Consider the following 13,464-nt stretch of genomic DNA (forward strand, 5'->3'; position numbering starts at 1 on the left):
CCTTTTCCGGTGGCGTCGACTGCGGCTGGAAATGTAAACTCTCGCACGCGACTGAGTCAACAAACATGGCACACAGGAGTGTGCCCTGTTTTTGAAGGCAGGGGTGTCCTTTTTGCCAGTCTCTGCCTAGGCGTAGTCGACGCTCACAAACACCAATAACAACAAATTGAAACATGCCTACACAGGAGAAAAAGACGACTGCTGTTTGTTTCATGCGTCATTTTAGTTTCAAACGTGCAATTCATTTTTGGTAGCCGTTTTCTTGTTTTTTATTGGTATACTTGTGTCACAACGCGGGTTTCACTATCAAATACAAAGCTAAAAATGAAGGGGGAGATACACACCTTTTTAATATCTAATTTACGTGTTTAGTACTCCGCCTTTAAACCGTACACACTACCCCTCACTCCTACATTTTCCACCACCCTTAAAAAAACTACACCTCGCTTATGAGAACTACGCGGAGGTGGACACAAGAGAATTACCTAGTAATGGTGTTGACACAGCGGAAGTGGTACTGTGTTGAGTTCATACAGAATGGTTTTCACGAGATCCCTTTTTATTGCTATTCGACACATTGGCGACATTTGGAGATCCGAACTTTACTCATTTTCTTCATTAACTGCTACAAGAGCCGCGAATACGCTTCAGAGATAGTATGCACGCAATATTGGGACATAGTATACACGATATTTTGAGCAAAGCAATGCGAAACTTAGCGAACTGAGAAAGTGATGAACGCAACACAGTTAGTGAGAGCGTTAAGTGTGGCACTTTTTGTTCGTGACAACAGCCATGCTAGAAATTTGAGCCCTTGAAATTTCGACTGTTTGTTTGTTTTTCTTAAATGGACATTACAGCGAAATATTCAGTTAGTTAAGACGAACAATTTAGACTTTAAAAACTGTGTTGTTGCTGCTGATTCATCTACCAGATACTGATTAGTGGATGATAAAAGGAATATCGAAGTTCCACTCTTAAATATCTTCCTGTGATCTTTGACAGTAACAGCCACGAAGTTCGAAGTGTTTCATTGTATTTTAGCCCCATTAGTTTTACTAAAGTTCCTTAAACTTGTTGCATTAAATCTCCAACGACCTCAGAAGACAATAGACCTTATTTTCGGTGATTAAGAACAACATCGATTTCTGAAACCACCATTACAACCGGTGAGGTCTCTGCATCTAACGCGTATTAGACAAAGCGGCGTCGGCACCCTCATTTTCTTCGTGCGAGTTTTCACGCTTACCGATTGTATTCCCGGAGCGAGTCTGTTGTTTTCAGGCATCGTCAATCAGCAAATAAACTACCATTGAAAAGTTGTTTTTCTCTTTAGAGTACGTTTCGATATCGATCAAATTCTCTCGACCTCAGTCTTGGCTTTGCAAAAGTGGTCTACATTCTCCGGGAAACTTGTACGCGGGAGCCCAAGCTTTTCAAGAAAATTCGCACGAGTCGCATTTATAACGAGCGCTTGAGAATTCGTCTGCGCAGCAGGTGCCGTTTCATGAAGGGAATGATGGCTTACCGCATGGCGATTCGAAACGGATTCGTCGAAGGAGCAAAACGGATTGTACTCCACACATTCAGTTCCCTGGTTCGGTTCCGCACCGGAAAGAATATTCCGCATCGTTCTTGGCTCAACCTTCAATCGAAGCCGACTGTCGTCAATTTAGAAACAAAGTTAATTTTCTCCCTACTCTCTTCGACTCTTACTTTCTGGAGCGTCCCGTTTGGTCACGCCACCATGCCATGGCCGGCATATATGGTTTATTCACCGTACGTCTTATATATGACGCGAAAGTGGGAAATCGAGCTAGAACTGAAGTGAAGCTTGGTATTACTTGGTTCTTTCTGTTTGTTTTTTCGGTCGTCGACGCTCGATAAAAAAGACTCAAAACCAAGGCGCTTACCAACCCAAGCACAAGCGTTATGTTGGTACTGTATTCTCTTCCCTTTATCTCCGAGCGCATGTGCGTTAAATACGCTGAAAGTTGGCGCACTTACCTTACATCATCTTCATCAACATCATCAGCCTGACTACGTCCACTGCAGTACAAAGGCATCTCCCATGTTCCGCAAGTTAACCCGGTCCTGTGCTTGCTGCTGCCAATTTATACCCGCAAACTTCTTAATCTCATCCGCTCACCTAACCTTCTGTCTTCCCCTAACCCGCTTGCTTTCTCTTGCAATCCAGTTAGTTACCCTTAACGACCAGCGGTTATCCTGTCTACGCGCTACATGCCCGGCCCGTGTCCATTTCTTGATTTCAGCTATGATATTCTTAACCCCCGTTTGTTCCCTAATCCACTCTGCTGTCTTCTTGTCTCTTAATGTTACACCTACCATTTTTCTTTCCATTGCTCGCTGTGTCGTTCTCAATTTAAGCTGAACCCTCTTTGTAAGTCTCCAGGTTTCTGCTCCGTAGCTAAGCTCCGTGTCTGCATGACGGCTGATATTTCTACTGAGAAGGCATTTGATTCAGTAGAAATTGAGTAGCCGTCATGCAGACACTGCGGAATCAGGGCATCGATGAAGTATATATAAACATCCTGGAAGAAATCTACAGGGGATCAACTGCTACCATAGTGCTTCATAAAGAAAGCAACAGAATACCAATCAAGAAGGGTGTAAGGCAGGGGGACACAATCTCCCCTACGCTATTCACCACGTGCTTACAGGAGGTTTTCAGAAGCCTAGAATGGGAACAGTTAGGGATAAGAGTTAATGGAGAGTACCTTAGTAACCTGGGCTTCGCCGATGACATTGCATTGCTGAATAACTCAGGGGACGAATTGCAACTCACGATTACGGAGTTAGACAAGGAGAGCAGAAAGGTGGGTCTTAAAATGAATCTGCAGAAAACGAAAGTAATGTACAACAACCTCGGAAAAGAGCAGTGCTTCGAGATAGATAATAGTGCACTTCAAGTTGTAAAAGACTATGTCTACTTGGGCAGGTAATAACCGCGGAGCCGAACCACGAGATTGAAGTAACTAGAAGAATAAGAATGGGGTGAATCACATTTGGCAATCACTCTCAAATTATGACAGGTCGATTGCCACTATCCCTCAAGAGGAAGGTATATAACAGCTGTTTCTTACATCAAGGCGAAAGCTTTAGATACCTCGTCAAACGCGAACTGTGATTGTCGACGGCGAAGGTCCAAACGCGAAGTGTAATCGTCGATGATGCAAACATTAGATGCCTGCTCAAACGTCAATTGTGTTTGATGACGGCTAAAGCCTTAGATGTCTTGTCAAAGGCGAGTTCTGATCTTCGACGGCAAATGCCTTGGATGCTTCGTCAAAAGTAAGTTGTGATCGTCAACAGTGAAAACACTAGATGGCTCGTCAAAAGAGAATTTTCGTCGAAGGCGAATGCCTTTAGATGCCTCGCCAAACACGGATTGTGATCGTTGACGGCGAAACCCATGGACACCTCAGCAAACGCGCTCTGTTATTGTTGATGGCGAAAACCTTAGGTGCCTTGTCAAACGTGAATGGTGATCGAAGACAGCGGTGGTGCCAACGCAAGTTAGGTGAAAAAATTCTCCCATGAGGATGTATATCATCGTACCATCACTATTTACCAAATCTGTGACGTCATCCCATCACACCATCACTTCGCAATGCCAGGTGATGCACTGAAAGCTTGTATTTCCTCCAATCCTGGATGCAATCTAGAGACACGTTTGGTGCCGAAAGCTTTTGGAGTTGGCGGGGAAGATCAACACGTGGACTAAAAAAAAAGAAAAAAATCTACACTAGGGGACAACCTTTCTTGGCAGCACTGTGGAAACTGCAGAACAAAAGCGCGGGCCTTCTACCATGCCAGAAAGTAATACTTCAGTTTATCGACGAATTCATCATTTGCCTTTTTTAAAATAATTGTTGTATTTATTATGAGGCTCATACATTTTTGAGGTGCCGTAGGTAATGTATACCGTTACTGTTCAGTTCACAAAAATGCTTTCTTTTTCTTACTAGTTGTCATAGAGCAGCGCCTTTTCAGCAGGCCCGTATTCCACTGTGAGCATGGCGTTCATATTATGCTGGATCAGTGTGTTGCCATGAACTCGCTATTTATTAATCTAAGAAAAACATACTCGTAATGGCGCTGAAACTTACACCAAACACCCGAAATGTTTCTCCCGTTCACACTTTTTGTGTGTGGATTTTATGAATGTGTTTACAATAGGAGCCAGCAAAACAAAATCAGCCGCAAGCTGCCGAAAACTTTGTAGGGCAAGAGGAATGTGTGGAAGCACGGCCTTCGTAGTATTCACTCCAGCCAAGATAATTGTGGCCGAGTATAGACGGCTTTCGTTCCGGAGTTGTGTTGGGCGAATGCGTAAGAAACCTTTGTCGGGATTTTCTTGTTTAAATACATAAGAGAAGCAAAACCTTTCTACTGCACACATTTCATAAGTGGCGCGCGTTCCAGCTGTACCCGGGGAGTGATACAAACCTGACATGCACACATGGAGGAACGAATCGAACGGGAAAGCATTTCCGTAAAAGCGTTCAATAGTATCATCCAGCATTTGCCAATACCAGGTGGGGCACCAAACTATGCACGTCAGACGCGACTGTCGAAAGAAAAAAAAACAGCTTTGAAATCCAGTGACTTTTTATACTTCGCGCGACGTTTCTTGCGTTTGAGATGGGGAGTTTTCTATCGATTCTACACATCAAACGTAACGATAAGGGGAGGAAATTAGGAGATAGCCTCGCCGTAAGAACAGGAGTAAATTTCAAGCTGTACAAGTATGGCAAGTCACACAATCACCGGGAAAAGAAGGACAGCTTCGTGCATACAGGAACATCCATTGTATATAGACATAGGCGTAAGCACGATTTTCTAGTATTAGGGAAGGAAGTTTCAACGCAGCCCGTGCCTCCACCCCACCCCTCTACTTCTAGAATTTCTAGAGTTCGGACCAGTATACCTGACGAAGAAGCAAGCTTCACAATGGATGGCGAGACAGATGAGAAGGAAGGCTGGGAGTTTAACCGGATGTTCGCTCTCGGTTTCCTACCCTGCACTGTGGTGGGGAGAAAGGGGCAAGAAAGAGGTCGTAGACAGGGGTTAAAAAAAAAGCGCACATATACAAAAATAAAGTTCATCGCTGTCAGAAAGGGAGCTCTGGTTCAAGTCGTTGAATAAGGCCGCTGTGACACAAATAGCACTCTGGCGCTTCAAGGGACTTCTTCGGCAGTGTTTTTTCACGTCAATGGCCTAAAATTCCTTCCTTAGACAAAGGCTGGCTCTCCAATTCACTGAGCGTTTAGCAATGCGATACTCAGTTCTTGCCGCGCAAGATTCAGTGTCCTCGCCTGCTATTTTCATGAAAGAATGGCATAGCCAAAGCCCCGCACTATAAATAATGAATGTTTAGGGTCTTCTTTAGAGTGTGGGAGGCCCTGTCCACTGATTGGTATACCTTTTCTCTTTTGCCCGGTACATGCGTTATTATTAATTATTTTCTATGTCACTCCTTGTGTTCACTATGACTGTATGAAACACTCACCCCAAACAATTTTATGCCATATTTGTTTCAACTATGTCCTCTTGTAACTGCTCACGTGCTTAGACCTAAGGGTCTGCGGTATGTAATAAATAAAGAAATAAATACTGCGTATAAAATGTTGCGCACATAACACTGCGCATTGTGCACGAGTTTGTCATTAGAGTCTGCACCAGCGCATTACTTACGGTTGCATTTCAAAATGTAGCCTTTTGAGGGTTTACGCTCAAGCTTCCTCCAGTACAGAGCCAAGAAATCACGGAATCCTCACGATGCCCTTTAAGTAGTGCGCATTTCAGGGAACTACCACACAAAACTTCAAAGAGACAGGGGCGACCCCCTCTAAGTTCGATGTCAGACAACAACCAGTACTAGTATTCCCACACAAATAGGACGCCGCTCAGCTGCATACCATGTATCTGTCTACGTCACACTAGCACATATTAATTAACGGGCCTCTTTTCTAGAAGCCCTGCCTCTGTGTCCCGATACCGCATAAAGGGACACAGAACTAGAGGAAACCAATTAGTGCGGACACGCTGTGCAAAATAAAGATCCCACGTCCCCCCTACTATGTTCCAGCATCGTCCAATATGTCCCCACGCGCCTCAGCGCCCTCATTATTTGTCACTAGGTGCATCGTCACGCGCACGCCCCGCAGCTAATCAGCGCCAATAAACAAGAAGAGTCGCCACGTTACTCGCGACAAACCGAAATCGACGCGGCGTGTCGCGCACATATTTCCGTCGTCATGCAGTTTCTGTCAGCCCCCGGGAAAGAGTCGATTCGCACGGCGACGTTCAATTCGAAGCGTGCAGATGCCACGCTCTCGTATCCTGCTAAGTGCTAAGTGGGGGTGGGCTGGCATTTCGGTGTTGCCCTGGGTAACGTCGCATTAATCGAAGTGGCTCTCCATTCTCTCGATCACACCTTTCTTTTTTTGCTGTTGTGCCACATTTTCCTGCCGCATTCCCCATAATGTTGCTTCTGTTTCCTGCTCACTTCTCTAGTTGCCTCCATGCTTTCCTTTCTTAGCCTTCCGTTGCGTATTTGTTTGCAGACTAACTTCAGCCTTCAGTTCTGAACACAAGACAAAAAAAAAAAAAGAAAGATAGAAGGAAAGAACAGGTGCCAAGGGGGTAAGAGAAACACTTGTCGTGGCGCCTGCCAATCGAATCATCCGTGCGGTGGACACGTCCGTTTCCCCTCATTCCTTCTTTTCCGGCTTCCGCCAGTCTCTTCCGTTTCACCACCACTCACTTCCGTCTTGGTGAGGGAAGCCTCGTCAGCCTCTTCCCCAAATGGTGCATGTATACAGCGTTGTGAAACTTCTTCTAAAGAGTGCTCAGGTGTATGAAAACGAAACTTTCTTCACCGGCACGCTACCCGTGAGAAACTATTTTCCCCAAACGCGGCCGTTGCAAGAACGTTTAGAAACAGAAGCAGGAGCGAAGTTCTGTTCTTGCATTGCTGCATATTTGTATCCGGTCGAAGATGCTGTTGTAGGTTCTTTTTAGGGCAAGGCTGTGTGGCCAGAATGTGGGAAACTATGCCAGTCCGTGAGGGCGTGCACGAAGAAGCAATGCTGACGTAAACTCTCAGAGGATGTCTCGCACCCTGATCGCTAGTTTCTCCTCACATGTTGTCAGCTATGAACGACACCCACCGCAGAGTGAATCTCTACTATATTTCGTCCTAGTATTGCTTATGCTAACGTAGCTGAACGCCGATTGATGCTCACATCTCTTAAACGTGCTGATAGAGACATGAAATGCTACAACAGAAGGCAGCTTCATAGATCTCCACTAGTGACAGACTGCCCGTTTCAGCTTCGCTGGATAACCACCCGTACGGAGTGCTTGGAAGGTGAACTTTTAAAGACGATAGTTTTTCTTCGGATACTTCAACGCAGAAATTTTTGTCTGTGTGTCTGTCTTTCTCTTGGTCTGTCTGTCAATAGAAATGATGGAGCCGGCCGGTCAAAGAAGGAGCACTTCCTCAATCCCAGTCATCTTGATCCGGCGGCTGCGTTTATACTGCTGAACATTGCAGATAAAAAAGCAAATATTAAACATACCTGATCCGGAACACCAATACGTATCAAGTTGTGTATTTTTTTGTTGAAATTGGTCAAACACGCATTTTTCAAAACACCAGAGTGTTGCTTACGCTGCGCTGACAATGCAACGTTATGCACAAGAAACACGGGTGTAACACTTCAAGACAATATGGTGCTGCCACTAACCAGTGGCTCTGTAATCTACAAAATAAGCTTCCATTGCCTGACATTACTGCCAGATGGCGTTCATGTCTCACGCAGTGCCTTTAGGCTGAAGGCTATCGTCTTTCAACGACATTTGCCCTGAATCACTAAAATGCGCAGCCAATGTTTCTTGCTGGCATAATATGATTATTTATCCTGTTGTTTTAGTTTTAGTCTGTAGCATTGTTCACATGTGAGAGAATGCCGTGGCTGGTAAGCGATAATTCACCGATCTACTGAAAAGGAAAAAAAAAAGCTATCCGATGTGAAGAACGTTTAAAAAAAAAGAGTTTGCGTCATACCTAAAGATTATCAGTAGAAATCAGTAGACATTACAGCGCAGGCAACACGATGTTCACGTGTTGCTGTGTCTACTTTTGAGTTGAGCATTTTGGTGAATGGCAAACAGAGTACACCGATCCCAAACGCTACCTCTGATACGCCAGCACACTCCGTTCTATAAGCTTCTTCAAACGCGCGCTCTCTCTCTTCCTCTCTCTTTCTCTTCCTCTCTCAGTACATATTCCATGTGTAGAGTATCAAACTGAACGCCGACTAGTTAACCTTTTCGAGTTTATCATATTTCTTCTCACTGGCTTTCGCTGTCTCCAATACCGAATATTTTTCTTTAAAAGATGAATTACAAATCAGTCCGCGTAGCTCTGTCATTCATTATTTGCTTTTACTTAAAAAAAGAGGAATAACCAACACGAACGCACACAGGAATGCACACAAAGAGATGCACATGCACGAAGAAGCCCTCTGCCTTGTGTCTACAGCTACGAGGTCGTTAGCTTGCTGTGGTTCATATTTCTCACAAAGATTCACCAACTCATTCAACATACTAGTCCCTCTTAACTTTCTTTGCTGCGTTCATTGTCTGCTCACCTTTTTCCCCCGCAGTCTCAAGGCTGTAAACATCTGTAAGATACATTATCTCGTCGGCGTGCCATGGCAAGTGTTTCATGCGGTAGCCTTCCTGTAATCTTGTAGTTATGCATATTTTCCCGTATTCAAAGCGTTAAGGCTTTGTCTATACCCAACCCTTTTCGAGTAACCCGCCACTATTTCGAGTTTGAACACTTATGCAACGAAGTGAACGGAGACAAACGAGGGGGGGAAGGCACACATTACAGTTGATTTCCGGGAAGTCAGGTGAGTTGGTCTTTATGCGACGCGCATTTCTTAACGCGCATGACTGAAGAGAAGCGTGCCGTCTTGCTCAAACCACTCGGCTTGCTGTAACAGGACCCAGCGTGCGCTGCCCGCCCGTGCTTCGTTTCTAAATTGAAGGTTTCTCTGAGGTACCACGACATCTGAGAGTGAGCTGCGTTAAATCCAGCTTGACGTCCCCTCGACTATATATGCATGGTAATGACTTCTGACGTTTGTCGTTCTTAGTCTTCAGTGTATACTGCGGTACGTCTACGGCAAGCGAAACGAAACGGCTTTCCAAGAAGAAGGGCCCTGGACGTTTAAGTGGAACTGAAGGCTCGGGATCACACTTGGTTCACCGCCAACCAACAAATGCGGGAGTGAAAAGAAAAGAGAGACAAAGCGGCTTAGTTGGTATGAATAGGTAAACTATATATAGGTTTCCGTAGCAAAGCAGCATGAGGAAATGGTTCAAATGACTTCTGTGGAAGAAACAACGGCTTCATGAAAGTGAAGCTTTTATTCGACATGGCTACTGTGGGTTCCTAAGAAGAAGCCACGAATAGGGCTGTCGAAAGCCCCGCTTTAACCAGTCCTATAGACACAACCGTGGTCATTAAGTGCTTATGGTGCTCCACTGCTCACTAAAAAGTATCGGGATCGAATACTAACGGAGGCAGCCACATTTTGCTGGAGGCCAAGTGCAAGAGGCAGGTGCATTTAGATGCATGCATACGCCAGAGAATTTCAAATGGTCGAAATTTTCAGAGCCCTCCACTGCGGAGTTTCTTATAATCGCATAGCGTGCTTTTACGACGTGGAAATCCAACAAATATTACCATTAGTCAAACATACTTCATTACTGGACCTTTCCCATAGGTATTCCAAGTGCAGCAAAGAGAACAGTTGCCCCGCAACAGCGAAGCAATGAATGCAAAAACAATGAATCGGAATACTAAACGAGTGAAGGCTGTCAGCACACTACGTTAGAAAAGCAATCGTAATTTACTTCCTGCTGTCTCTGGCTCCAGTTGGAACTTTGCATTCGGAGCACAATGCGCATGAAGCTATGGGTCATCCTTTTTAGAGGCATCTATGTGATCGTGGGTTAGCATGCCCCGTGTATCAAAATACGAATTTCCTTTCGGGTACACCCAATAGGTCCCTCTCTCCTGGGAATCCTATCTCCACGGGTCTTTCACGTCACGAGACAGCCGGCTCGTTTCATCGCTGTTTAAGGAGTGATTCACGGAGATATTCGCACTCTTCAAATCGCACCTAGAACTTACATATATATTGCGTGGAGCGATGTTGTCATTTTCAACTTTATAGAGTACATCACGGCGGCACCAACACCGACGGCAAAGACCTGCTGGGAGTATCCACATATTGCTATGTATCTACATATTAATACAACAGGAAAGCGAAAGCTCTCTTCTTTTTCTCATAAGTCAATTAATTTATCCTGTCCGCCAAAATGTTCAAGTTTTCTGCACCTGACGTAGTTATCACTGTCTCCGAGATCGGTGACGCCTGATACGGCTTCGCCCTGCCTCTATGATTGGCCCACTTTTCACTGAGCTACCACGCCGTGTCATGACTTCATCGCGTGATGTCATTGTGGCGTCATGATAATGTCGTACGGTAACGTCGTTATGTGATGTAGGTTTTTGGTATCGCTCGTCTTGACAAAAGAGAACTTCTTGTTGGAAGAATTACTGTACGTTCATAAATAATTTAGGGTGCAAAAAGAAAACGAAAACGCATGGAAGGACATCGGACAGAGTGCCATTAACAATTTCTATAGTTGTTAGTGGCCTTCTGTCCCCTTTGTGTTTGGAGTTTATTTTTCACGCCTTAATGTCAATTATCTCGTGTAGATGCTGCAGACGTACGACACCGGTAAATTTTCACACTTAACAAGGCATCTAAGGATTTCACCTGAATAAAGGAAAGGTAGAAACCTGAATCAGCGAACCCTGGCTGAATAAGGACGAGGTTTAGCTATAAAAGTCGATTGCCATGGTGAGCCTAAGCTTAAGGTATTCGGCCCTCTTCAGTCAAATGTAGGAGCGACTGAGCGAACAATAGCCAACAGTGGGCGTCATTAGCAATAATTTAGCCAACAGTAGCCAAAATTAGTCATAGTCAAATAAAGGCTGATAGTACCTATGAAAATGCAGCAGCTGACATCCCGTGCCTTGAGCCATTGCAAAGTTGCGGAACACTTCACCATTATTCAAAATAAAGGTTAGTGCGAGCATAGTTTCCTTTTCGCGAAATGAAGCTCAATAAAAAAAATTTAGCCACGATAAACGATTATCAAGCACTTACTATAGCACAAGCGAATATTACGTCACACACGAGAAGACCTGTCTAATAGTCGTAATGACTTAGGAAAGTAGCATGTTTAACAACTTCTCTTTATTTTGAGGGGGGGGGCTTCATATACTTAATTGAAGATTGATTTGATATTTTCTTACATGAGCAAGCTTCAGAGGACTTGAGGAATTTTATGTGTTTTCCTTCCCAGCAATTCTTCGTCAAATGTTATGTTTTCAATGCAGTGCTTTCAATTGTTCAACTTTTGATATTCATCGTTCAACTAGAAAAAAAATCATATGTGTTTGTCAATCCCAAACGGGGACATGTACTTCCATATAAATAAATAAAAGTGAGTTAACGTTATTGCACACATTTACACTAATTCAACGTAACACTCACGCAAACTCATTTCAATGTGATCTATTACTTTTACTTTTTGTTTTTCACTTCATTATTGAAATCCTTCCTACCTATCGGCTGCAGCTCGCGACGAAAGGATTAGCGTCACCGTGTGTTTGACATCGGAAGACCTCGCCTGGCTTGCTATGAGGGTTTTCAAACTTTAATGCCGGCATAATCCGGTGGCACTTTGCATACGCTCCGAGCTTGCCTGAACCCTCAACATCCTTCTCTAAACAGCATCTTTGTCAAAGTTCGATCACCCACGTTTCGTTTCACCGGCGTAGCGTGTTCAAGCACTGGCCCCCAAAGGGCACCTCCTAATTAAGCACGTACCAGGAACTTAAAAGGGCGCGTGGAATTCGACTTGCGCGTCTGGAAAACTTTTCACCAATGTTTAACGCAAACACTGCTGCAGAATTTCGTGCAATGTGTACGGACTCCACAGAAAAAACCAAACAAAAAAATTGAAAATTCTGCAGGAGTGTATAGTTTACCGAATATTGTTTGATTTCTCTTTATGTATGGTTGTGCGTGTTTTGCATACGTTTGTGTATAAACGTTGATGAGAAATTGAAACAAAAAATATCGGCAGCGTGAGGGTTGTAACCGTTTTGCCCCCCCCCCCCCCCCTCGACACCACCAGCCATTCCTGGCTATGACTACCATTTTGCCAGATGGTTATTATTTGTAATATAAATTATGTTAAATACGACATACGCCACCGATCACATTTATACTTCGCCCTTTTATGCTGTGTCTTGTCCTCGTGTATGCTGCGCCCGCGAGAGCTATAGCATAGGCGAGCATTGCTTTCATCATATGTCATAGGCGGATGAAGTTTCAGAACTCTAATCGCATTCTACGTACGATAGAATAAGTGCAATATGTTCCTGGCTTGTGATTATGGCAATTAAAAACATGTTCCTGATTCGACGTGATGATTAGCGATGTTTTTGGGTGCTACCTTCAAAAGCTCTATATACCGTAATATTTTATTAAATTTTAGCTCTTCCTCTGAGAGTGACAGCTTGGCAGTGTGACCGGTGGGGTACAAACAGCACTCTTTGCGATAGCACCCACCCTAGCCCTGCGGCACTGCGCACAATATACCCGACACGGTCCTCAAGCCCAGGATGCTCCGTGTTTGGTGAACTGTGCCTTTGCTGGGGCCCCTTTCCACCGGCAGGAAACGAACAAGCTCCATAAAGCCCAGAACCTGACCTCTCAAATCCTGGCCATCCAGAGGACCCGATGGGGTGGTCAGGTTAAACCTGACCGTCCCCGAGTGGGCCTAGACAGGCGACGTTGAGTTCACTTGCACCTACCATGGACCAAATAAAGTTGTTTCGCTCTTTCACTCTCTCCCTCTTGTTCATAAGGTCAGACAGTCTTTGGTACATTACAGTTGAACAACTAACTCCTACTAACATAATCATAATTACATTTCAAGGGTATTTTTCTGCTCAATATGGTGTCCCTTTTGCCACTTTTTCATCATAAGTAACGGACGCCGCTGGAAGGTTTCGTTCGCTTGCACGGAAACTGATACTAGCACAATGCAACTCGATGGAATCTGCAAGGGGCCGTCTTCAAAACTTGCACCCGTATCTACAGCTCCGTCTTCCTTCAAGAATAACTAGAAGTGAGAAGCTCTTGTGCCGCCTGTGGCTCGGGGTGGCTTTGGTAAATGCTCATTCGTTTAGAGTCGGAAACGCTAGCAGCATGACAAGGGACAACGGTAGCTGCGAGGAGACGGTTGACCATCTTCCCTGCGAGTGTCCTCGCGTCA

At 44.6% G+C, this 13,464-nt stretch overlaps 1 protein-coding gene across 2 annotated transcripts in view; it reads right to left on the bottom strand.

The window, feature by feature from the left end:
• rdgA (retinal degeneration A) overlaps positions 1–13,464 on the bottom strand; it is a 445,829-nt gene that overhangs the window by 339,079 nt on the left and 93,286 nt on the right. The window lies entirely within an intron of this gene.

Source organism: Rhipicephalus microplus, chromosome 8 (assembly GCF_043290135.1).
Source record: "Rhipicephalus microplus isolate Deutch F79 chromosome 8, USDA_Rmic, whole genome shotgun sequence".
Taxonomy (NCBI): domain Eukaryota; kingdom Metazoa; phylum Arthropoda; class Arachnida; order Ixodida; family Ixodidae; genus Rhipicephalus; species Rhipicephalus microplus.